The sequence below is a fragment of the Larimichthys crocea genome, chromosome XVI (assembly GCF_000972845.2).
Source record: "Larimichthys crocea isolate SSNF chromosome XVI, L_crocea_2.0, whole genome shotgun sequence".
Lineage (NCBI taxonomy): Eukaryota > Metazoa > Chordata > Actinopteri > Sciaenidae > Larimichthys > Larimichthys crocea.
Window position 1 is genome coordinate 21343316 of NC_040026.1, and position 22787 is coordinate 21366102.

A 22787-nucleotide genomic window follows, 5' to 3' on the forward strand; every position below is an offset into this window, starting at 1 on the left:
TGTTATTACAAGACATATGGAAATATGATTCATAATCGACTTGCCCTTGATTAGGAGAATAAAAACCATATGCTCCATTCAGCTGGTGGTCAAAGCCCGCGTGAGAGACTTAATTATAATACAGACTGTTGCAGCTTCCATGGAAATACAGTTTATAGTCTTTCAGTCATAACACCCGAAAGGTTTTGTTTGTTATATTAAAGTATTGGAATGGCACAACACTCACACAACACTCACACAACACTCGTGTGATCATTTCAGCTCCATTAGTGAGCAAACAAAGAGCAATATACTTCTTGTCAGGCCAGATGTTCCTTCACAGCAACGCCAGCTGTGGATGGTGAACAAAACTTTGATAACTGATCATCATTTATATCAAATTGAGACTGTTGCTGGTGAAGAATGTAATAGAGACTTCTGCCAGCCGACAAGGTTTTATTTTCTTTGCAAAGGAAAGGTCAATCAACACGCGAGCGGTCAAAGATGAAGAAAGATGCCGAGCATGGGGAGACCTAAACATTTCTACCTGAGGGACACCTCTTTCCCTTTTGTCTGTTGCAGGTATTGGTGTGTTTTACACCTGAGGTATTCTGCAGGATCTTGTATTTAGGTGCAAAGTTGAGTCTAGGCATCACAATTTACAAAGACAAAAGGAGCTGGTATCTTACGTTAAGAAGGGGGGAGGTTGTGCGTCTCTAGTGGTTGAAACAAAGAAATTAAATTTACTATTACACTCCTCTAAAGATTGTTGTGTCAGCTATTGTCAGCAAATATTTAAGTTCATCTTTCTATCAGCTGTGGTTTGTATGAAAATAAAGCAGGAAATCAGTTGACGTCACAAAATCAGGGTTGATTGAACAGCCAACGTTGGACTTGAACATGGGAGGCTGCTGTTTCGTTTCCCCGGGACCATGACAACCAAAGGTCCCCTAATCTGAGCAGAGAGCACTGATTTTAACTCAAAGCTCAAAGTTCCTCGGAAACCATCAGCCATCATCTGACGCCGGGTTCGCCTCTTTTTGGGGTGGGGGCAACGACGGATGTTTCCGGGCTTCCAGTGTTGGCAGCGAATATCCGGAAAACGGATAACAGAGACTTCCTCTGCTGTCTGATTAGCAACTTGATATGCAGGAAAGACCAAAAAGGCACATTTCTGCTAATATGTAAAAACACAGACATCTGCATATGAACGCAGATAACTTCAATAAAAAGTTGTTCTAGGCTCTCCACACGGGCTTTTGCAACCAAAGACACTGACAGATGTCGTCAGATAAGTTCTACACTTCCCGCTGTAGTCTGGACAAACTACGGGTTTTCTCATTTAATTTGGAGGATGTGTTTTCAAAGGAACACAAGCACTCAGATAATCAGGTTTTAAACAAACCCTGACATTTATTCGGAGGAGAAAATGAAGCTGAACTGTGAAATTAGAATCCCAACTGTCAGTGTTGTAAATGTCCATCACGGTTTATAGGCCAACTGGCTGTAACTGTTACAACTTTACGACCTCCCTGTTCATCAGGCTGCTTGTGTTTTTTACGTGTTTTGCGTGTTCCCAGATCTTAGAAATTAGCTCAACGTCATCACAACTGACAGGAGGGCCGATAAAGAGAGGACACAAGTTGTAATAAATCAGGATTATCCTTTAAATTCTGAACCCCTCCTTACATTGATGTCGATGTTGTGTCACTCAGCCACATGAAAACATCTGTTTTCGATGAAATAAACGCATTTTTTCTTCTGCTGCAGACGTCGTAACAACCTTTTCACTCACTCACTGAGTCACTGCTCTTGGAGGCAGGTCAGAGAGCACGAAGCACTCGATGATACGTGGCTTTGTTTGTTCCTCTTCTGGACTCCCAGCACTGTGTGAGCAGCAGGTGAAGGTGAAACAGGCGGTGTGTGTTTTAGGTTCAGGTGTCAGCAGGTCATTCCACCTAGTTATCCCCCCTCCCCTCTCTTCTACTTCACGTCACATTCATGCAACGTGTTTTCGGTTAAACTCATTTCCTTCCTTTGCTGAGCTTTCAGTCGGATTCTCTTGGGCGCGGCGAGTGTTTGCTTGTTTCTCTGCAGGTGTAATATTTTTATTGGCTCTTCTTTATCTCTGACTGTAAGATTTTTTTATTGTTTCTCTTGCTGCAGTCACACATGGTGAGAGAAGGTGGTGAATAACTCAAAGAAAACATGTGAGGTCCGTGCACAAAGACGAGCAAAAAAATGAGAAAATACCACATGTCATGTAAATCAAATGCAAAGTGCACAGATGGGAATATGAAGTACATGAATGCTATAATAGGGTTCCCGGGGAAGCCTTAAAAATGTATTTTCCTGGCTTCCTCTACTCGTTCCTAATGTATCATAATGGAAAGTGCTGCAGTTTCACATTCAGGAAATGGATTCTCGAATAGAGGAGATCTAGTGCAATGAGTTGCAACGTCGCTGACCAATTACTTTTCGCCAATTATCTCCATCCGGCATGTTTATGAATAAAATGAGCTCGACCGTGGAAGCAGAGGGGTCATTATCGGCCAACACAACATAATTACAGATGGGGCTGGCTGCTTTGGGCAATGATAGGCATCTTGGGCATGCACACCCCGGCCCAGCCAGGAGCAGATAGCAGAGCGGGGGGAACACGATGTCCCAATGCTGGAAGTAGAGAGGAGAAAGAAGACTGAGAGGTTTCAGAGTCATTATCAATAGACATGCTGCATTCAGCCCACACACAATTATCAATTACTCTAACAACTCTTCTCGAATTCTCTAGTGGCCAAGATAAGTGTGGGACAATTTTCCTCCATTCCCGTCAGGCCTGATTGCTGGAGCCCCTCCAGCTTCACAAAAAAAAAGCTCAGCCCAGTTCAGCAAATCCAATTTCCTCACGAAATGGAGTTCACCTCTTTGAAAATTAAGGAAAACTTAGGGAATGTGTTACGTACACACAGAATGTGTGTGTGTGTTTGGGGAAGTACGCTCATTTTATTAACTGTGCAGAAAGTTTATGAAAGAAATTTAAAAGTCGGGCTAATGTTTGACTAATGTTCCCAAGAGGTTTTTTTTTTTTTTTTTGCATTTTCTTGTGTTCATTGCATCAATAAATCCTTGTTTCAAGTCGAAATATGCAACATTTTATTTGTTTATATGACTCTTTTTTTGTGCACTGGCAGCACGGCTAGAGGGATGTTTGTTCAGCTGGCCGGTGCAGACTAAAATATCTAACAACTACTGAAGTTTTATGCACACATTCGTGGTCCCCAGAGGATTGATTGTAATAACTTTGGTGATTTTTTTCATCTAACAGCACCACGAGACTGTCACTTGTGCTGTTGAGTTAAGATCACATCCATTAGGATGATTTCAAATAACTTTGGTAACTCTGGTAGGTTTAGTTTATGACCAATGACCTGCACAGACTCTCAGTGATGTTTGTACCTTTATTTATTGCACCTAAAAATGTTTTAATGATCATTCTGGGCTTTGCTACATGGTGGCTTTGCATGTAAAATTAAAACTGTGACCAACTCAAGCACGGCACCAGAAGTATTTTTATGATATGTAGGACCAGAGGGGTCAGTCGCAGTCGTAGTTCGACTCTAAAAACGACAAAGCAAACAGGGAATTTCTATTACTACCACGCTTCATATCTCATTTCTTGCCCATGTGGTGACATTCACCCTCACAGACAACTCTCTGTGGGACTGTGTATAGCCTTGTTTTACTCCTCTGGAGCAGAAAAGGCTTGCCTGAAAGGGTTGAGGTTAGTCAGGTACGACCTTGTTCTACATATTTAGAATACAGAGCAAAGAACTGGTTGTGCTGGAACAGGCTGGGAATCTAGGGTACTTTATCTTCATCACAATGCATTGTACTGTAGGCCTCTGTAATCCCTTTACAACCCAACCACACTGGTTCAGTTTATTCAGTCATTATTAGACGCTGCGCAATATTATAATGTGTTTAAGAGGCCCTAATTATGACATAACTTTGTGGTATTCTTAATACCTGTACCTCATTAGATATCATAGAAATTAGTAGTTGTCCCAGGTGTTGGTGTAGTTTAATTATAGTAGACCCCACTGGGCCCAGAGAGCTTTAGGGCAGATTGTCCACAGTGTGCTACTACTGGTGTTTGTAGGGTAAGAGAGTGTGTGTGTGTGTGTGTGTGTGTGTGTGTGTGTGTGAGTGAGTGCAGTCCAGGTGCGTCAAGTACCTCACACACAGGAAGCCAGCAAGTTGGTGTTCAAAATAAAAGCATGTAACGTAGCATGAAGGGTCTTCTTTGTGCAGCTTACATGGCTTCTATAGTTATTTATGTTGTTTTATAAACGTGTTGATTTGACTTTGTCGTCATTTCTTCAGGTGAGTTGTACTACGTTATACGTATATGTGAAGGTTTCAGAAAATATGTAACATGTTGGATGTGCTGCTTCTTCTTCCGCCCCCTGGTTAATCTAAAATGTTTAAAATTGCCTTTTCCATCTGATTCAACTGCATTGTTCTTTTTTAACCTGTTTTTAATGTTGTATTCTTGTAATTTGGTACTTTTATGGTTCTTTTTGTCTGTTTTTTGTTATTTGCTGTCTACTTTTATTTATCTTAATGTCTTAATGAGCTTCTCAAAGTGCAAAGATCCTTAATCATTTAATGAGTGTGACTCCCAGGGTGAGAAGAAATTCACCGCGTGGAAGTTAAAAATCATTAAAGGCAGTGCTATCAAACACGCAGGCTGCACTTTTTAAGATGGGGTCTTATGGTAGACGCACTCACTTCTGTAGTACAGTGTTTATTTTAGGACATCTTCAGATGTCAGACTCAAACGAAAAGGCACATGACGCCGTTTAGGATGAGGCCGTTTAGGATGAGGCCGTTAAGTATGAGGCCGTTTAGGATGAGGCAGTTTTGTGTGAGGATGACAAAGGTTTTTCCGAGTGACTTTTAGGCGACTCTGATGCCTTTTCGTTTGAGTCTGACACCTGAGTCTGAGATCCGAGGATGTCCTAAAATGAACACCGTACTGCAGCCAGCCTCAAATGGGCTGCTAAAGTTTTTTTTTATTGTTTCCCTGCAGCAGCTAAGGTTGCCACTTCTTATGAGGAAGTCTGGAGGAAAATAAGTAGGCTATCTTATTTTGAAAATCCAGCAGGCGGACGCAGCTGTTAGTCCTCTCGCTGGCTTTACGCGTGCTCTCCAAGCACGAGCCTGTCTGCGCGTGCTGTTCAGACTGCAGGAAGCGAAGCAGCAGAGACACAGAAACACGTTTAACGTGTATTCACGTGAACCCACGCACATTTCGACAAAGTTTGTGGATGAGACTGTTTTAAACGGACAAAGACAAAGAGAGCTGCAGCCTCGGACTGTCCACAACCTACATGGTGAGTTCATTTTTTTTACTGTAACTTAACTTAAAATAAAAAAATAACATGTTCAGCTGGATGGCCACACGTCTGCTGGGTAACTTTGTGACTTTAATTCAATATGTAAATCAACTTATTGCGCGCAGGTGTGCGAGGTTACGCTAATTAATCCGTGTTCGCTTCACCTGTGGGGGAGCCGGGGATCGAACCGTCGATCTTCTGATTAGTGCACCCCCTTAAACATACACTGTGTGTGTTTTACAGTGCTGGAGCCCCCCCTGAGGTGTTTGTGGTCCTGTGTTTGAGTAAGAAAAACGCAGTTTCCTTTTTTATCAAAGTGTGCATCAGGCTTTTGCAGGTCGGCTGGGTTTAGACATAACAAAGTGCCTCCTGCAGTAACTATATCCACACTCATTTCCTGCCCCTGCTTCAGCTCCACATCATAAATCAACATGGAAAACAAATCTTATCTCAGGCTCTCTCTATGGGACTTTATTGCTTTTTTTTTTTTTTAACTTAGTTATTTTCATCATTTTTTTTAAATAGTTTTCTTTGAAGGCGACTGATTTATTTCTCTCTCTGGTCTGGGCACAGTTTGTTCTTCTCGGTTAAAGCTGGAAATCTCTGAGAAAAGAGTCCTGAAACTTGTAGCAGCATCACGTGGGACTTGTAATCTAGGTCTAAGACAACGAACGAACGAATGAATGGATGAATTGGAGCTTTTAAAATGCAACTTTGTCTGAATCTTCTGTACTGTAGCATTCATTGTCTATGGGAACGGTGGGAAATTTGACATCCCAGTGACAACGCTAAACAATCTGTGGTCTATTCTCTCGCCCAGAGAAAAGTGGTTCACGAGTACTGGCTGACCTGCCTTTGGGGGCGCAGCAATAACACATGTGAATTCTTAAAATGAATGGCATTCCCTCCACAGAGACACTTTTCACAGCAGCAGCACCAGACCCCACCGCCACAGAAGAAACAAGAATATAAGTCAGTGTTTCACACACAGAAGTCGGCTTGTCGGGCGAGCTGGATCTCTGTTTAAAGAGAGAGGGATATATGGCAGCTCTGTGGTGTGTTTATAACCAGGAGGACTCCCAAGTGTGCTCATTCTGACTAACTTTTTTGGTACGCGTCTGTAAACAAAAGGACAAGAAGCGATGACAAAGAAAAGCAAATAAAGCGATCAGCAGGATATTCACGTCTCGGGGAGCTGCTTGCCTCAGCCAGCTTGCAAAAAAGGCCGTACTGTGAGCCCTGACGATAGGAGGTGTGCGTGTTTATTTGCATTGATCATTTCTCAAGTGATTTTTATAAGCACATGGCAACCCTTCCCTCGGAGGAGCTGCTTCGTCAGCAGATCAGGGTGTTCGCATCCCTGCGGAGCTCTGGCCCGTACATGACGGGAATGTAAACATCTTTTTCATTTATTTCTCAGTTACGCCATCAGAAGTGGGGAAACAGAGAAGTTAAAACAAAGAGTTTGATCACTTGACACCTGTATCAAGTGGAAAGGAGAAGCTGTGGTGGCTGCGAAGGCCCCTTTTTTTTAGAGCCAGTGAGTTCATGTTCAATCTCTGTCTTATTCTGCCAATAAACCTCCTTTTCAAGAGCTACGACTCAAAGGGGATAAATTCTTCAATAAGACATCGAGCCTCACAAATCTGTAGCAGATTTAACCACCTAACTGAAGTATACTTCTGCTTTAGTCCAAACTGTCTGCTTCACAGCTTTTAAAGACCTCCTGCTTCAACTTTGACCTGCTGTATTTACCATAATCGTGCACGCACAGAGAGATTATTAAACATTTCAGGTGAGCTCACTTACAGTTTAACCTCCAAATAAACTGGATTAGATCATCTGGATAAAGCTTTTCTTCCCCCGTGTTGCCTGTTCGGTTACTTTGTTGTGTGTAAACTCCTCACAGCGGATATAAATCACTGTCAAAACTCTGAAAATAAGATTGTGAGGTTTCATTTAATGTGGATGTCAGACTCGTTTCTCGCTCACCTCCTCTCTGACGACTTTGCATAATCAGAATCAGAAGTGGAAAAGACTCTGAGAGGTGTCTCACCTCTTTCACGTGACGTTACTGTACGGACAGCCTTGAGGTACAGCATGTGCTGACGGTTGAAACAGCTGTAAGGAGTGTTGTGTTTGGAGAGTGTGTGCATAAAGTACATGCTTGTGTGTGTGTGTTTGGTCTTTTTAATTATCTATCTGTAGGAACGCACCTTGTTGGTTTCTGGTTTGACTTTGTGGAGTGTTTATTAGTCTGTGCGGTTGAGTTTCATAATAGATAATGTGTTTTCTGTAAGCGATACCTCGCGGTCGTGCTGCGGCGCGTATTGCCCTTGAGCGGTTTGTAAAGCGAAGGTCAAGTCCCTCCATTCTTTGCGTTCGGCTACACAAACCGTCTCCTCACAGAACAAACAGAAAAGAGAAACTTTAGGAGGCAGGACAACAATGGGAACACAGTGGGAGGTGTTTTGCTGTCAGGCAACATGAAGACTGTTATGTTTCTTAGCTTTCCTCAGGGCCCAACATGTCAAATGAAATGTCGATGTAGTATTTTGTGGTCTTCTTTGTTTGCGTAGTGTGTCATTGTGTTGACTTTACTCTCCTGTCGCTGGTTGCTTACTGTAATTACTGATGTTGCACAGTTTCCCACACCACGGTATTCAAAAACAGTCTGAAATAATGATTCTGGGACTTTTCAAACAATGAGCCATGATGCAAAAATAGTCTACTGGCTTATTTCTGTTTAGTCTGTGCAGGACTGAAGCGGGAAAACATCACCAGTGAAAGAAATGAAGACTTCATATTTAATTGTGCTGAAGGAAGACTAGCTGCGTCTTTATTTGTGTCTGTCACGGGGATTTCATGGTGTAGTTACAGCGTCGCTGTAGAAAAACTGAGGCACTATGCTGAATCCACAACACATGCTGCATGTTGACAAAACAAAGCGAGCGCGGTCGGCCTTCGCCGTGAGTCATCCTCTTCTTTCTTTAGAATATGAACCAAAGAGATTTTCATCTAGCTTCTAGCGTTTCCTCGAACCCGTGTGGAACACAAGATAAGTTTTATGCTGACAGGATGATCAGATCAGATCAGTCCATGTGTCTGTAACTACCATGAGGGCAAGTTCACGTTCTTCTTGTCAACAAGAACTGGTGACTCGTTTTAAAAACCTACCTGCACTGTGACTAACGTCTGTGGATTTTATAGTGAAAAACTGCCAAACCATGACGGTAAAAGACCGTAAAATATGTCATGAAATATTTCAAATCCTTTTATTTATACGACATTTTAAGGGAATTTCTACAGAATAAAGTCGTATTTTATGTTAACTGCACAGTAAAACACTGGAATATTCAATGCCATATTTTACGGTCTTTTACCGTCATGGTTTGGCACCAAAAAATATACAAATATTTTATATATGGAATACAACGCCAAACTTATACGTGATATCAACAATACTAATATCCTAGTATCCTATTTATCACGGTAATATTCTGGCAACCACAGCTGTTTTTTTTTACCGTAAAAACTCCAAAGTCTGTGTCCGTGAGGCAACACGCGTTTTCTTTTCTATTATTTTGGTCCCAGCGTTGTTTACATCGTCCAGCAGTCTTCTCTGAAACAACAACGACAACAACAACGACGACCCCTAGTGGTCAGACACTTAATGCGGTACATGATACAGTATTGTGAAAACAGATCCGTGTAGTCTCATGTCACAAAACAATCATTGAATAAACTGAATATATTCGGCTTTTAGACTGGTTGTTGGACAAAAAAAGACATTCGACCACCCTCCTTCTCATCCTCTGGAGGGCTTGTGACCTTATCTCTTCCCCGGCATTGGTTTTGGTGTTCGTAGCCAGCCTGGCCCGTGCAGTGATTATGATTGTTTGAAGAATATCGAGGAAAAGTATTTAGAGAATTTAACGACAGATGCATGACACACACACACACACACACACACACACACACACACACACACCGACAGGCCTCCCACTTAGTCCTCTCTGCTCAAACCTCATGTGATTTTTACTTTGTCCCAATTTTCAGCCGCAGAGTACAGCGACCATTAATCTGTGGACATCTCTTACCTCTGAGATTGCCATATTTTGTCACCTCCTTTGCTGGCACTTTGACTAATGGCCCCATTTCAATGTAAATGGACCACGGTACCAAAACAAGCACCATCCATATTTTAAAATGTCGAAAGCCAGCCACAGTCTTCCAAAACTTTTTTGCCAGAATTTACTGTTCTTAGAGAACACTGGAACTTTCTCTCCTGCTTCACCAGTTCGATAATTATGTCACCCAAAGAAACAAGTGCATACTCTGTAACCGATTTTTACTCCTAATTGACAGCGTCTTAATCTCCTTTATGAAGAATTTAGCAGAGTCTAGCTTGTGTCACCTGTCACAGTTGATTTTTGAAACTTTGCCACAGTGCAGTCTCGTCTACTTGCCCTGTCCGGGATAAATTTGACTCAGGAAAGTTCAGAAATGTTTTTATATCTAGAACGAGATGGAAAGTGGAAGTGACGACCCAGTACTGCTTTTTATTCTACAAACAGCACAGCGTTTGCTCCTTGAATACTGATGACTGTGAAACAATAAAAGCACCCTGCTTCCTGTAAATTTCTAATAAGCTGTGTGGAGAAATAGAAATTGGAGCTCTCCTGCATCTCTTTAATCAATCACTGCTCCACTTCTAATAACCACATTCATTTTTAAACTCTCTCCCATACGCGTGCCTCCTTTTTTTTTCTTTTCTCAGAGTTGACCCACGTCACCGCATCTTTTCCTGCAGCCACTTTAAGAATGAGTCCCAAGGAACGGCCGCGGCACTGATTAGATTTACAGTTTTGTAAACAGACCTGATAAGATGCCAGAATGGCTGGACTTTGCTGCCTTCACAGAACAAAGTCGCCGTCATTGACATCACTTAGTGACTGAGGGAAAAGTGTCCTTGGAGGGGAAAGCACTTCTTACCTGGGCTAACTTAACACTGTCTTTGAATAACTTGTACTACACCGGCTCTGTCAGAGTGTCAGAAACTGTTGTGTCTGTTGTTTTGGCGTACTGGTTGTGTCCGGCGTGTGATGGATCTGCTGTGCCTGTTTCCTGACTCTGGATAAGTCCTGAATGGAGAGCAGGTTGGCACCAGTGATTTGTCCGTTATACAGAGAACAGACTGAATAATGTCGGTGTAGAACTGGATCAGCAGTAAGCAGGTTGAGCTTCCTGAGCTGGTGCAGGACGTACATCCTCTGCTGGGCCTTCTTGATGATGATGTCGGTGTTGGACTCTGACTTTAGGTCCTGGGAGAACGTGGATCCTAGAAACCTGAATAGCAGACACAGTGTTGTTGAGAATGGTGATGGTCCGATGACCACAGTGTCTCTTGAGGTGCAGTCATTTTGGGTCTTCTTCGTGAAGACTCTGCCGCTGGTTGTCGAATTCTCCACCTGACCCATGACCAGAACCAACCCAACCAATGAAGGCAATGACTACTATCCAATCAGAGGTGCTTGAATTGGATTTCTAATAATGCCTGTTGGATGGATCGGTTGGACGGTTGGTTGATCCTGTTGACTTTGGTCATTAGTTTGTCCAACACTCATATGATCCAATACCTATAAAACCAATGACATCCCTCCGAGCCTCAGGTGTATGTTGTGTTTAGTGCTGCTGACCAAATGTTACCAGGCTTGTTGTTGTTCGGCTCAAAGCTCCGATGTGCAGCCTTCAGAATGATCCAATATTTCCCTGACTGCTGCAGAGAGAAGCACAGTGTTGGATTACATTCTTTCAGACGTCAGAGTTAGTCAGAGAATGTGGGCACAGTTTTGTTTGGCTTCAGTCCCAAGTCTGAGTTTACAGCAAAAACATTTTTCACATGGCATTTACACGGAGTGTGTGTTGCATCATCTGTTGTCACTTGTGGATGATTACACGTGTTAAAAAACCACACGGAAAAAGAAGAACAGGCGCTTTTCCCACGAGCAGCTGTGATTGCAGCGGTAGTTAGCGTGATCATGACATTCACAGCTGCTGCAGGGAGGCCCATATGTGTCGATGTACAGCACAAGCTCGGAGACTTTTTCATTCCCTTGTTGCTCTCACACTCAATCTCCCGTTTCACTACCACTCTTTTTTTTCCCCACTCATGTAACTCCTTAGCTATGTCAGCCGCCTGGCGTCCTGCTGTGATCCATCTCACACCTTCAGACTGTGGTGTAGCCCACAGCCGTTCTCTCTGACGGTGGTCGGAAAACACGAGAAACCACAGAAACAGACAAACAGGTCAGCGATTTGTAGTGAAGCTGTGTGTTGGATTGGACATTTTCCCCAACAGAAAAAGACAAAAAAAACACATTCCTGCATCGTGTTATCAACGTGGGTCTTTGTTTTTATGGCAACATTGTTAAACAGAAGTCAGGCGGGGTTTAACCAAACTTATTATTCGTCTTTGCTTCGTCTTTGACTCAACGTAGACACTACATGTACGAACTCACCTCCAACGATGAATTTTTGAACTGGACCGACTATCCTGAATCACCTTTGTCAAACCAATCAGTAGCAGTGATTCATTGCTCACAGATACTGAAGTCATTTGCATAGTGATGCACTCGCTTTGCATAAGACAAACTACACAGTCAGTGATGACAAACGTCTGAACTTCAACTCGCTGCAGTCATGCGTGCAGTTTTCTTGTGCAATGAGGGATTATCGACTGAAACCTCTCATCATCTGACTACTCATGTTTCTGCCTGAGGTTTGCTGTAGTGACGTCTTGATAGTTGATGAGTACAGATGTATCGTAAATGATACAAAGAATGGCCAAAATAATGAAAACAAGTTTTAAAAATGACAATTATCCTTTCTCTGTTCCAATATTTACTTCAGTTTTTCTCGACTTTCAACCTCTTTGTTCACTTTCAGCCAACAATTACTCTAATATGTCCAAACCAAACATGGCTTTTTCATTTCAGTTTGAAACCCAGAGTAATATTTCATCCCGTGTTCTTTGTTGGTTTAAGTTTAGAGCTGTGATATCAGTCCTGAACTCAGGGAGTTGCTGTTTGGTTGTTTTGTCTCCATCTTTTTCCCTTTCCCGTCGTCTTCGCTTAGTTGTCTTGCAGTTTGGAGGCGTGTAAGTGGGACGACCCTCCCTGAGGTTGGTTGTTTGGATATTTTTAAATACATTTCTCCTCTCCCTCTCTCTCTGTGATTCCTGGCCTGATTATCATCCTTCTAAGAGTCCGCGAGATGAGACGACACACAAACACACTCTCTATTAAACGCACAAAAACACACACAGTGCTGAAGTTAAGTGGAGAGGCTGACCGTGTGGTGGGAGGCAGGCAGGCAGACTGCGAGGTGAAGAGGTGGCAGGGAATAACGAGGGTGCGGATCAGAAGCTACGTGGGCGGTGGGATGCACGGTTGGGGGCGGTAGCTGCGTCACAGCGTTGCATAAGGACTCGCACAGGCAGAATGGATCTGAAGTAACTGACGTGGAGAGCTGTCAGTCCTGCCTGCGCACTCGGAGAGGACGGGGGATGACGACTATTCAAACAATGCACAGTTCAACCACCCATCCACGCTCAACAGAAACAGTCAAGGCTGCCTGTTGTTGACTCTTTCTGTCTGGCTTATTTTTATCTCTTGGGTTTAGATAACCTTCCCCTGCAGGCTTCCTTTAACCTCCTAACCGTCGCTGGAGGTAGTTTGAGTGAGCGCTTAACCGATCAGAGAAGAGCGAAAACACCTTCAGCGACGCTCTGAAGAAATACTCACCAGTTCAGATATCTACAATTACCTCTTCTGCAGCCGCCATTGTGACACACACAACATCATGCCGTACCTGCCGTAGTTCCTCATAGGACGCTGATTGGTTTGGTGTTTGGAGGCAAGCACACAGCCTGAAGCTGTCACGAGTCGAGCTGCCTTGCAAGGTTAAGCTTACTTATATTTATAAATCCAAAAATAAAAAACAAACAAACATATAAACATGATATAAACTCTATGCTTAGACACTAAATTAAAGATGCTCTACAGTAAATAACTTGTCTGTCACGTTTATCCATTCTTATCTACAATTTACGCCAACAATTTGCTTACCTACTGAGTGATAATTACTTTAGATCAACTCTATTTCTAGAGTTTCACGAAAAGAACCCCTCGAGATACACTCACTTATTTTTATAAGAGCCTTCAACAACAGATGGAGTTTGCTTAGTTGTCATGGAGGTCGCTCGAGTATAGGAACAACCCAACAGGTGATCTGTGGAATAAAGATGTGATGTTATCATTTCTATTATTATCATTTGTTCAAAGTTTAAAATGGATTAAAAGTTTTTGATTTACACGTATAGTTTAGTCTCTTGTTCACAGGTGTTTTCAGACTGAAAGACAACTTTGAACATTGAAATATGGGTGTTTTCTCTTTTCTTTCTCCAACAGTCCAGTTAGATTCATGTTCAGCTTTATTTTTAATCTTATTTCACATTTCTTCCACCTCTTCACTGACAGCTGCACTCCTGGTCCTTGCTCGTTTCCTCCTTGTCGTCGGTCTCAGCGGATCAGCGGTACAGGACGCGAGTTTTCTTTCCAAAACGTGGGAGGATGTTTGAGGTTTTGGCCTGGACGATTCCTAAATGAGAGATTTTCGTGCTGTTTAACATGGAATGCGAGGCCATCTTCTCGCTTGTCCAAACAAGGCAGACATGCCAGTTTTCCCAGCGGATTGACTTCCCGCCCTCTGCCCACTTTGTCTTCTATAAAACAAACAGCTGTACGATCTCCGCACACAGGCGTCCAGTCTTCTCTGACATCCATGCAGTCAGAGCACGGCGTTGTCAACATGTTGCTCTGTCTTTGTGCGACATCACTTCCCTGTTTTCTCAGCGGCCTTTGTTCAGGGCGTGTTGGTTCCTCCGTCTCTGATGCCGTTTGTTAACTTGTCTGGAACCTTTGGCACACGGCTGAATGCTGGAATAATAAACCCAAGTGTTGTGTGGTGGCAGTGTTTGCATAGGGAAGAAGTGGGCCGCCACCCTGTTCCTTAATAGTCCACTAGCTGTGTTAGTGTGTGTGTTCACATGCCTGGCAAACACTGTAACTCATTTCTGCTTCTCTACTACGCTGCCCATCCCCGTAGATATCTAAATTTTATTTCCTTCCTGCATGCCATGACACTCTCACATGCACAAACTAATATTAGACGTTCGTGATTATAACCAGGCGTTAAATGTGACGTGTGTTCATGAGATCCACGTGTTTTTTGCACCATAAATCTGCCTGTGATGATTGTTTTAAATTAATCAGGCAGCACAGTCTCATCAGTGTCGCGTCCAGTCGTAACAGGCAGCTGTGCTCTAAAAACCTACTAAATGTCCAGCACCAAAGGCAAACAGGCATTGAAGCTACTAGCTGGTGAAAACGGTGTAGCATTCATTAGCCTGAAAGCTAGACATTTCCCTCAGGAGTTGCAAAACACAACTCCGAATGCTAATGCCATGTCTGATGATGTGTCAGTGTTTACGGCTTTGCAGCCGCCCCCAGGTACCCGGAGCAGTCGAGACTCAAGTTTTTCCACAGCTTGTCGACTCATGCGTAAGTTATTATACTCGGTAATTAAAGTAATCCTCACTTTTAATCATGACAAAATAGCTGCGACAAATCGTGCTGTTGTGATAGATTTAGATTATTTTTGTCCAAACAGGCTTAATCTTACATTTTCTCTGTCGGGACACTGACTCCCACGGCTCTCCTGAAATCTAAATCTGTGTTCTGTCATCTGTCTCGTCAGGCACTGCCAGAGCAGAGAAGACATTTAACTTTCTTTGAAACACCGAGGCGTGAACCGTAATTCTTTCTTACTTGATGTTCAGAGGCACGGGAGCAATGTGAGAAGATCCTTGTTACTCTATTTGGCATGCACAGAAGTCTGAATAGTGTGAAAAGGTGAAGGAGGCAGGAGGAGGTGGATTTTATTTGGTAAATAGACACGATGTTAAGTAGAGTAGATGAAATCAACTGAATTGGCCCAAATATTCGGACTGCGGACTTATCTCACTCTCATACTCGCTCTCTCTCCTTTCGGGCTCTCTGAAAGTGGTTGAAATGATATTTTAATGTCTTTTTTTTTTTTTTTAAGTCCTTCTCAGGTGTGACACTTATAATAATTTGGTCCCTGCAGTGGATGTCGGGAGACTCTTTCTCAAACATCTTATATCTCTTACATTGAGGCTGAATGTGGTATTCTTAGAATATCACCTTGACCTTCAGCTTCACCACGTTCTCGCATGCACGCAGTCCACACGACACGTTAGTGGAAAAAACAGACTGGCACCTGTCCAATTATTAGCTGATTAGTTTATCGTTATTGTAAAGAAGCACGTAGGACATTAAACCTTCTTTAAATGAGCCTTGGTCACCTGTTCAATCAATCACCATTTCAACACACTGCTCGTGTGTTACCTGCTTTGAACTGTCATAAAAGCGCTTCAAAGAAACCTCGTACGAGTTCTTGTAAAGTCGACTCTCCCTCACAGATAAAATGTCTTTGCTTTCCGATGGTGAAGAGCTGGAGACTTCTCATCTCTGCATTGATTGTTGATTGATTTGTGGGTCAGGTAAGATGTCACAGCGAGGTTTGTCGGGCTGTCTTTGAAGGTTCGAATGAAAGGTTTGAATGAAATGGAAATCACAGCGGCGTCCTCTGCTCTCTGAGGTCTATCCCTTTTAATGTGGAGTAGCAGCTGAGCGGAGCGGCCCTCTAAAGTAAAGTTTATGATCTATCGGTTGATTATCTGTCTTTAAAACAAATAACTATTGAGGCATTACTTGAGTATGGCTTGGCACCGTCACGGTGCAGCATTTAAAGGCCATCTGGATGGAGCTACATTACATGTGGGAAGCCACAGTCGCCTCAGCACTTCCCCTCCCGCCTGTAACATACTAATACAGTATGTTTGACACAGTGGGAAGAGCTGCAGGTCTGTTTAGCTTTAAATAAAGCCCGTACAGTGGCGCTGACCCTGCAGGCGGTTGGTTGGTAACGTTAATTTTAGCAAACATCCCTCCCTGATGCTGCTGCTGATAAAACAGGATGCACATTAACCAGTTAGCTGCTACAACAGGACCTCTGTTTAAACTCATCCAGGCCGCTGCTATCTCCCCTCAGTTTTCATTACTAGAGTGTTCAGAGGCTGCATGCCTCTGCCAATCCTCTAAATTAGTTTTTATTGGACCTGCATCCAAGACATATTCACAAAAACAACTTTGTTTATCAGCCTGTGCTCTAACCTTTTAATGGTTTAGCCGTCTGGGAAATAAACTTGTTAGTTTTCTTGACAGCTCGTTCAGGAGATCAATAACACGTTCACGTTTGTACCTGATTATCTCAACTGTTAACCACTGCAGCACCATGAAGGCCACCAATTAATTAATTAATTAAAACATCCATTAACTGTTTTTGAGGCTGCCAATCAAACAATCAAATTGGAATGTGACCAGAAAACATCCAGTGATCTACATCTTAGGCGTGTGTAGTGTTTTCGTTCTCACCTCTGATACATTTATTACGTTTAATTAGTGATTCACCGGTTAAAGATGTTCCTTTGTTGGCTGTCACTGGTTTTAATGCAAATTGTGATACGAGCACATTCAGGTCAAGAAGATTCATAATGCAAAAGTTTATTGCACATCTCTGGAAATGTGATCTCCGGCTGACAGCCGACAAATCGCCCAACGCTTCGGTTCTGCAGATATTTCTGAAATTCAATTATACCTTAACATGAGCAAGGAAGGACACCTTGAAAAGAGGAGAGACTGAATCCTGCAGACCTGAAGTTGAAACTTCTCCAGCACCGTGTGCTGACTTGTTATTTCAGACGTTCCTTCAGCTCGACACGATATTGTTTGATGAAAGCACGATGGTGCCAAACGTAATCATGACTGAAACAACGTCTGGCTGTCTGCTGGACTCACCTTCTCGTCGTCCTCTCTCATGCTGTTCTACTTTAAACTTAAATATTTCTTTACCGCGAGTGCGTCAGTTTAATGATTTGCAGATGGACTCTGCGCTCCTTTCCAGATGGTGGCAGTGTGTCCTTCTCACCTAGAATCTGATCCAAATGTTTTATTAAGGTTTTTTTTCTTATTTCATTTCTGCAGCGCAGGTTTGTTCACCGTGTTTGTCTTTTTTTGGTTTAAACGCCGTGTGACCGCAGACAATGACAAGAACCCGCAGACCACTGTGGCGATCCACAAACATGTTAAGAGTCAACAGTAAGGTTTTTACTGTACTCAGGGCAGTTTGGTGAACAGGGCGCTGGGCTCGGGCTCGCTCTTCACTCCTGTTGACATGGAAAATCCCCCTCTGTCTCAACCTTCCTCCATGTGAAGCTTTTTTGCCGTCATGACTCAGATTTTCCTCTTTTTCGCTGACTTCTATAAACACACTTGTCACATTTCAGGTTTTCCAGCTCTCTCTGTCTCACACACACTGCTTCTCTTCTGCTGATTCAACAACATGCATTCTTTTGCTTTTTGTGCAGAAAAAAAAACTGCGAGAGAGGAACGAAGATCTGCTCACCGGTGTGAAATCCTGGGATGCTTGACCGACCCGTGCCCCATGCTTTTCTAAGGCCTCCAGAAGCTGAAGACAGGGCGTCATTGACAGGTAAGTGGACGCTGAAACTTGAAGTCTACACTCACTCCTTGACGTTGGCTGCAGCCTGTCACACACTTTACACCGTGCATCCTACTATGTGTGGATATTAGCACGCTCCCGCTGCGTGGGAGTCAGCAACAGATTAATCATGGCTGGAGTTTTGCTGTAATTCCAGAGCCGGAGGCGTAACCCTAATCTCTTTGGCACATTATACAGCGTGACTAAGTCGGGTCCCCGCCAACGGAATACAACCATCTAATTTCTGTGGATTTATGACTTACTATGAGTAGTTATTTCAATCAGAGCTCCCCCTCCCTCGCCCGTCTCCTCATTTGTGTCTAAAACCGACGAACCGCCCCACCCCCCTGCTGCCGCCGTGTATTATTTTGGAAGTAAGCGGTCCAAAGGGCCGCCTGGTCACGGCTAGTTTTAGCTGCAGCGTCCAGAGGGAGTGATGTCCCCACGCAGAGGCAGCGCAGACATTGATGGATGGCCTAGCTTTTTGTCCCAGACGTGATGTGTTGTTATGAAAAAAAGATGACGGACCGCAGAGAGATGGCAGCTGGGCTCATGATGGATGATCACCTGCTGGGTGTCCACTATTGATACAGATAAAGTAGAACTGCAGCCACTTTCAACGTTCACCAGAAATGTTTTGTGCATCTCTCAACTTTATATTGCCGAAGAGGATAAACCACCAAACAGATGCACCCAATATTCCTGCAAAGCCACACTGGAGATATTTGCTTTAACTGGATTTTTACTGTAATTCCCTGGTTTTTCTCTTCACCGTCCTGCAGACAGCGAAGGAAGCCGCCGAGTCGCCTCTAAATCAGCTCCCTTCAAAAGGGGCTGAGTCATGTTAAGCCCCCTCCCACCCTCTAGCCTATAAAGAGGTAGTGTTAATGGTGGCATTCACAGAGGTGATTTGCAGCCTGCCTCTTTATCCCAGCACTGGTGGCCTCGGGGTGGCTGATTGATGGTGTTTGTCGTCCAATCTTGGACTCTAGCTGAGAGTGGTTTCTGTGGCGTTTGGCTGCAGCGGGACGGGACTTCGCTTGTGGCATATTCAGTGTTCTCCAGACCTCCCATGGAGACGTGACCAAGAATGCCCTTGAACTCCCTCCCCGACGTCTCATTGCTTGAAGGACAAACTTCATGCCTACCAGCGTGACCCAGTTATAGGAGAAGCGAGAGAGGGGAGTTGAAAAGAGAAAGGGAGAGGGACAGATCTGTGTTTGTGTGTGTGTGTAAGGCTGAGGCAGGGCATAGCCTACTTCTCGTACCCTACTTTACCCCTCTCTTCATCTGGGAGCCGAGCAGCTGAGCTCCGACTTCACCATCTCGTCCCGTTGTTTCTTTTATTTTAATTCATTTCAGCCAGATGGCGGATTACAGGTCAAGGCAAAGAGCTGAATGTCACGAGAGAGAGAAGCCTTCTGGAAGCTGATGGAGTTGTTACTCAGCATGTCAGAGACTCTGTTTATTACACTTCAGTGAAATATTCTATCAGAGATGTTTCAGACTCGAGGGCACAAATTAACACGTGAATATCCAACGTTAGCTGAAGCCCTCAGGGAAAAACTCGAAGCAGCTGATGTCAGTGTTGTGTGTGTACGCCAAGTGGAAAACTGCAGTTCCTCTTGTCGTCCACTTGAGGCTGGCTCCAGAAGTGAGTCAGTCTCCATAAGTCCCCATGTTAGACAGCAGAAATAAAAATGTTTACAGCCTGGTACAAAAAACAATTTTGGTCTCTGTAGCTTATTTCCCCGTTCATGACAACTGTACTGAGGGTGAATTTATATACAACTCACCTGTTCACATTATATTAAGGCTTAAAGTTATGCAGGATTAAGAGCGTGGATGCTTTGATTGACAGGTGGGTGTGGTTACAGATGGCTTATTAGAGCACACAGGCGTCATTCGGCCCGCCTCAAGTCCACCAATGATGGCCAACATCGCATATTTGTCGTTGGTTTACAGCTCGTTGTGCTGCCCCCATGTGGCCAGATTTCCATGACGTTAAACCTAATTTGTCACACTATATTTATGGACAGCATCAGTGGAGATGTTTACCTTCTTGCCATCACGTTCTTGTTAAATTCATCATTGTTATGGGATGTTGAAGACATACGTACATCAGCTCTGGCTCCTAAAATGTTCGGGATCACCTCGTCTTCGTTGATCCTTGATCTCCTTTAACTCAGTGACGTCTTCTTTAATTATTTGTGTTGTTTTAGTTCAGATTCACGGATGCGAGGCAGTGTTTGATGAAGAGTTTCATGCTCTCCATTGTTCAGCTCGCACCAGTTTCACCTCTTATTATTCTCCCTCTTACTCGCTCACATCTTCTTTAGTTTTGCCTCGAATAAACTCTGATTTTGACAGATGAAAAGGCTGAAATCAATAAAGCAAACCCAGATTTTTTTCTTGTTTGTTTTTTAAAGTGAGATGATGTCCTCATGCAGCTCTGCTTTCTTTTTTTCCTCTCCCTCACTTTCTACTTGAAACGTGCAGAGAAGGTAGAAAGGTTTTTTAACTGACAGCTCGCCTTTCCCCGGCGTTCTGTTTCTTTCCCCTTTTCTCTTCTTTTTACCGCCTGACAAAGGCAGCAGAGGACTTTACAGAGTGTAGTTTCTTTTGGTCAAAGGAAATGGAAGAGGAGGAGTGGGCCAGAGAGAGAGGAGGTGTATCTGTCATAGAGAGGCTGGGCTGAAGAGGAGGAGGAGGAGGTGGGAGGTAGCGGAGGGGAGGGGACTGTGCTCCCATTCACATTGGCGGCATTTGGCTTGAGACTTTTTTTTGAGGGGGTTAGGGAAGTTTTCCTCAGGAGACTTGGTGAGAAACGGAGCCAAACATCCAGGAGAACATAGTGAATGTTTGAGACACTGAAGGAGCCGAGGCCGGACGATAAGAAGGAGCTGCTCAGACGCCCGAGCAGATATGCAGGCGACGAACTGGGGTAAGAAACTCTGAGGGGAGGAAACGCTGGAGAAAGAGGGAAGTTGACTTTATTACTTTGGCACTCAAGGTGATGTGTAATCAAAGAACGATGAGACAACATTTTAATAATTGATCTATCATTACAATCAAACATTCATGCTGCGTCTCTGCTGCATGACACAAAGTTTGAAGTCTAAGCGAGTTATTCTTTATCATCTCATCGACTGAAGTCGTTAAGTTGCAGCTTAAATGTAAAATTTACACGTTGAAGCCAGCTTCTGTCGATCGCTCTGCTCTGTTACTGCTCATTAAGACAAAAACTGTGACACGCTGAGGACGTTAATCCAGATGAGTGTGTGTTTGTGTGTGTGATGGGGGGGTGAAAAGGAGGCCTCTGCTCTCTTTGAGTGCAGTCTAATCATTGACAGTGTTCAGTGCATCACACAGACCTGTTCTCTGTCTAAAGGATGCCACTTGTTTTAGTCCAAAGGGACATCTGCTTAACAAGTTTCTCAGATGTGAGGGCTGTAAATCGACCGTTTGTCGGATGAAGTAAGTCATTCAAAGATGTCACCTCGGGCTGTTGTCACCATTTTCTAGACCGAACAGTTAATATAATGTTAGTTGGAAATTAACATTTGGCACGGTGACCGGTGACCACTGTCTGCCCGGGTTGTGCGAGGTGTCTGCCCGAAAGGAAAGGTAGGTTGTCTACAGAACTAAAATAGCTTTGCCACACTTTCCCCCTCCACGTTCCAGTTTTTCTGGAGAGGAAGGGAAAGAATAAGGAGACGGGAGGTGGGGTGCAGGACAGAAAGGGAGAGTGGGCTTCAGAAGAGAGATGGAGAGTGGAGGAGGGGATCTCCAGACTCATTTGTTTGTTCCCTCTTCTTCATGTCCTCGAGTCAGAGGTGGCGTTGCTCCCAGCATAGCAGAGTTTCTGTTTTTCGCCCCCCAGTACCAACACTTATATTTTTAGACTCTCACCTCTGTGGATGTGTGTTCACGGCGTGGTGTTAACAAAGAAGGATTTAGTGCAGGCCCCCTTTTCAAAGCAGGTTTGTGTGACGTTGCAGCTCAGAGCCAGTGAAGCGGTGCATACTGTATCTTTGTAACGCGGCCTCTATAAAAAGGCTTTTATACTGTTTGTTTCTCTGATTGCCAATCTCAGACGCAGCGAGACGAAAGGTTGCCCCGCATGCCAATGAATGTCGCTGTAATTTATCCAGACTTACTGCTGCATGTGTAATGAAATGCACCGGAGCGAACCCGACTGTCAGCGCAGAGAACTCGGGCCTCTTTTTGTTCGAGGTGTTTCACATTTCATGTCCAGCGAGGTCTCAGCAAGAATTTTTAAACGTATTGACCTGAGCATATTGATTTCTCATCTCTGCTACAGCTCCCATTTCACCACGGGAATAAGACGTAAATGTGAAATAAGCTTTGATTCTCATGACCAAACATTTATCTGACGGGGTCGTAAAGTTCAGTCATGTTCTGTTATTACCTGCGTTATCATTTTTAATAACAGTTAATATACAGAACTTATAGATGATGCCACTTGCTGATGAACATTATTGTGTTACTGCATCAATCCATCGTTAACAACATCATAATCATTGGGCTTTATAAAGACTTTTACGCCGTGTGCCACCTCACAGGGAGATTATTTATTGTCGACTGACCAGTGCTTGTTTGTTGGAAAGTGATTTTCCTGATCCGAACTTCTATTTCTGTTTTTTCCCATCTGAAGCCGCTGTCACAGAGTTTTTGAACCAC

At 43.6% G+C, this 22787-nt stretch overlaps 1 protein-coding gene across 2 annotated transcripts in view; it reads left to right on the forward strand.

Moving 5' to 3' along the window:
• The first annotated feature begins 5157 nt into the window (after window positions 1-5157).
• LOC109139384 (leucine zipper putative tumor suppressor 2 homolog) overlaps window positions 5158-22787 on the forward strand; it is a 28975-nt gene continuing 11345 nt past the window's right edge. Inside the window, exons 1-2 of one of the 2 annotated variants that reach the window (XM_019262831.2) lie at window positions 5158-5375; window positions 17950-18074. The gene's annotated coding sequence lies outside the window, so the exon portion shown is untranslated. Of the gene's footprint in view, window positions 5376-17949; window positions 18075-20870; window positions 21028-22787 lie in introns of those variants that run through there. The other variant, XM_019262833.2, reaches the window with a different exon arrangement.